This window comes from Syngnathoides biaculeatus, chromosome 8, assembly GCF_019802595.1.
Source record: "Syngnathoides biaculeatus isolate LvHL_M chromosome 8, ASM1980259v1, whole genome shotgun sequence".
NCBI lineage: Eukaryota > Metazoa > Chordata > Actinopteri > Syngnathiformes > Syngnathidae > Syngnathoides > Syngnathoides biaculeatus.
This window is the reverse complement of record NC_084647.1, coordinates 2,169,949-2,173,624: the sequence shown is the minus strand read 5'-3', so window position 1 is coordinate 2,173,624 and position 3,676 is coordinate 2,169,949. Positions and strand designations below refer to the sequence as shown.

General features: G+C 42.4%; 1 long non-coding RNA gene across 1 annotated transcript; it reads left to right on the top strand.

Moving 5' to 3' along the window:
- Positions 1 to 616: 616 nt before the first annotated feature.
- On the top strand, positions 617 to 3,341 carry LOC133505100 (uncharacterized). Its single transcript, XR_009796148.1, has 2 exons — positions 617 to 1,009; positions 2,662 to 3,341. It is a non-coding gene; the product is annotated as an uncharacterized LOC133505100 (long non-coding RNA).
- The last annotated feature ends 335 nt before the right edge of the window (positions 3,342 to 3,676 follow it).

The following is a 3,676-nucleotide window of genomic DNA, read 5'->3' as shown; positions in this document are numbered from 1 at the left end:
CACACACGCAAACACACGGACAGGTGGCATCATTTGGGTTAGACAGTGTGTCTGGCTCCGAGGAAGTCAGTGTCTCTCTGTTAGATATTCAGTGTCTGTCATTTTTAGAAAACAAACACACACATGCGCACTTGCACTTACACACTCACACAGACGCACACACGTATGCAGCTGTTATGCACAATCGCTAAAAGCCCAACAACCTCTTCGTCCCCAATGTGGCATTTCTCACTCTGTTAATTGAGGTAAACCCTCTGACGTTTGACCATCAGATTATAGTGAATCCACCTATTGAAACCCCAATCTTTTATTCTGTTGTTGCTCTGATCCGCATCCACCCCCAACCCCCACCCCTACCTCCCCTCCAACCCAGAACATTCTGCAGACGTTAGTTTCTGGCTGACAGCGGAAGTGATAAGCAGTCTGAGCTTGTCAGAGCCAGGCCCAGAGGTGGAAGTTTGCATTCTGTGAAATATCCCAATGTCATGTTTTTAGCCCCTCCCCGGCCTTTCCTCCCACCCCCCACTTTATACCCGTCACTCTGTCTCACACGCATCAATATCAAAGCTTCCGCTGTTCACTTTTAAAAATCACATCATTTCCATCCTTCATTGTTGCTTCCTTCTTCTTCTCTTTTTGGCGCTTTTCTACCTTGATTCTGATTTACCCCGTTCTTTTTTCTCTCTTTGATGTCAAAGCACCGTTGACACTGAGCCACCCTCCTTGAATACTGATGAAGTTTGAAATGAGTGCGTCCCTGTGTTTGTTTAGGCGCGCGTGCGCGTGTGTGCGTGTGTCTGTGTGGGTGTGAGTCAGAGAGATACAAAGAACAAGAAAGGGCGCATTCATGGGTTCATGGTGCATATAATATTTGTTAAATGACACTCTAAGGATTTCTATCCATCAATCCACTTTCCAAGCCACCTATCCTCACAAGGGTTGCAGGAGCGCTGGAGCCTATCCCAGCCGTCAACTGATCACCAGTCGGTCAGAGGTCACATGCTCTAAGGTGTGTATCATATCAATAATTTAATGTCCATTTTTGTATCCTTGTTCATCGATACTTTTTTTCATCCCCCTACCCCCAACCCTTATGAGGATAAGTGCCTCAGAAAATAGCTGCATATATACTAAGAACAAAAAAAAATTAATCAGTTTCAACATTAAATACTTCATATTGTCTTTGTAACGTCCATCCATCCATTTTCTTAGCCGCCTATCCTCACATGGGTCATGGGGATTGCTGGAGCCTATCCCGGCTGTCAACGGGCAGGAGGCAGGGTACACCCTGAACTGGTTTCCAGCCAGTCACTCACAATCACACCTAGGGGCAATTTAGAATGTCCAATTAACGGTGCATGTTTTTGGGATGTGAGAAGAAACCCGAGTCCCCGGAGACAATCATGCAGGCACGAGAAGAACGTGCAAACTCCACAGAGGCGGGTCCCGGATTGAACCCGAGACCTCAGAACTGTGAGGCGAATGCTTTACCAGCTTTGCAATGTATTCAATGAAACAGAGGTTGAACATGATTTGCAAATCCTTTTCTGTTTTCATTTGTTCAACACAACATCCCAACTTCATTGGAATTGGGGTTGTAGATCATGGCAAAGACATGGATTTCATGGGTAAATTCTGACTCTAACTCGGTTAGCTTTTTTTTTCATCTGCATTATCGGTGATTTGATTGCATTTCACCAGGCTCCTAAAATAGTGGGAAATAGTGGCTGCATGAAAACAACTGTACAGTATTTAGAGGCTGTTGTTTATATTAAAGTTAGAAAATGTGGAAGGATCTTGCTGAGTATGTTGGACCTTTATATTTCCCTTCCTTTATATAAGTGTTGCAGGAAACACACAATGAAAATAAAAGACTTAAACTCTGTCATTGTCAGAGAATATCCTCCCTTGTCACTAAATAAGGTTAAGCTACACAATCAATAAATGTAAAAATTGCATTTGTAGTTGCAGGTGTGTTGCATCACACCTTCGCAGTCCCAGCATGACGCAGCGTAGTTCACGATCACAATAATAAATATTTGGTTAATTTACTCGTTTCAAAATTAAACTGAGATCTGACACTTGTGGCCAGGGAGGATATGTGTTGAAATTGATATTATCCAGTACAGTACTTGTCAAATGCCTTGTCAGCATTTCGGTCCACTTTTTTTGCTACAGTAAAACCATTCCTGCCACATATTGGGAACATTTGCTGTGGTCACTGCTACTGAATGTTGAGGTTTGCTGATTATTTAATTGGAAGTCTGATTAAATAAATGTGCTTTTAAAATCACTCTTATGACCATTCACCCAGTATGTTGGAGATGATTGTGCAAGATGTGCATTGCAACTTCATCCAATGTTCCCCGCCAAGAGGGAACTTTGAAGATTACATTTTTTTTTTCCTTTGTCCTTTACTTATTTTCTTTGTGTCCTTTTTGATTTCTCTCTTTCGCTGGCTTTCATCACATTTGGCTTTACTTTCCTCTGTGGAGACTTTTCGTAGTATTGGATGTTAGTGCTGTTACAGTCTGAGAAGTTAAATCTGATTTATTTTCCATTATCACTACTCGCCCCCCCCCCCCCCCCCTTTCCCACAGACAGCACAGAGGCCGGTAAGCTCAGCGCCACAACTGATGCCAGTCTTTGTTGCTCTTCCAGGTGGGTGATTTATGCTTGGCACTGTGCCCCGCAGCACCACTGAGCCACTGTCGTCTTTCTTCTGCCAACCTTGGCCTCTGATGGGAAATAAATCCTTTTCAGACACCACCACCAACAGCAAGAAAGAAGAAACTTTTTTGTCCGTTCTCGGTTTCTTTACTTGGAAACACGGAAGCCTCTGTGTTTCCCATTACCGGCGCTTTCATTCATAGTCTTATCTATTTTTTTACTTTTTTTTATTGTGTAATTCAAACACTTGCATTGTAACCATAAATTGCAATTTGTGACAAAGACTAGGGTCCTGAATGAGAGGAAGAGAAGGGATTTTAAGAAGGAGCAACCAACGGATGACTGTAATGAGTTCAATCTGGCCTCATACTTGCTTTTTCACCAGACTTGTAAGATGAACACACACACCGTTTCTAATTGCTCCCATACGTAGCTGTCTCTCCCTCACACACACAAATCATATATAAATGGATGCATGCACATACATACATAATGACAGACTGAGCAAGCTCCGAGTTTCATCTGTCGTGTCAAGATGCGCCAAGTCTTGTACTTAGAAGAGTTTGTGAAGCTCTTTTCTACCGACTACAATGATCACAGAATATATCTGTTGCAAGATACTGTAATAATTAATGTATGTTGCAGGATTTCAATATATTGGTAATTCATGATGTCTGATTTCTTTTTTTAATGCACAATTGTGATTATAAGGCTGTGTTGCAGTTTGTCTGTTTACCTAATATTTCAATGGAAAAAAAATTCAGAGGGCCCTATTTATAAAAATCTGGCATGGCAGGCAGCGCAACTCTGCGCTAGGGGCTGTTAATTTTGTAGACCGGCGCATCCCTGCGGATCCAAGAATGTGTGGATTGTGCCATTGTTCGTGTGTGTACAGGCCACCTTTTTCACTGATAATGAAAGCAGCACCTTTCATTCTCTTTAAATGTGCAGCCATAATAGTCTTGATGGAGAGATTTCCGTGAAATAGGATGAAACAAACGACGCA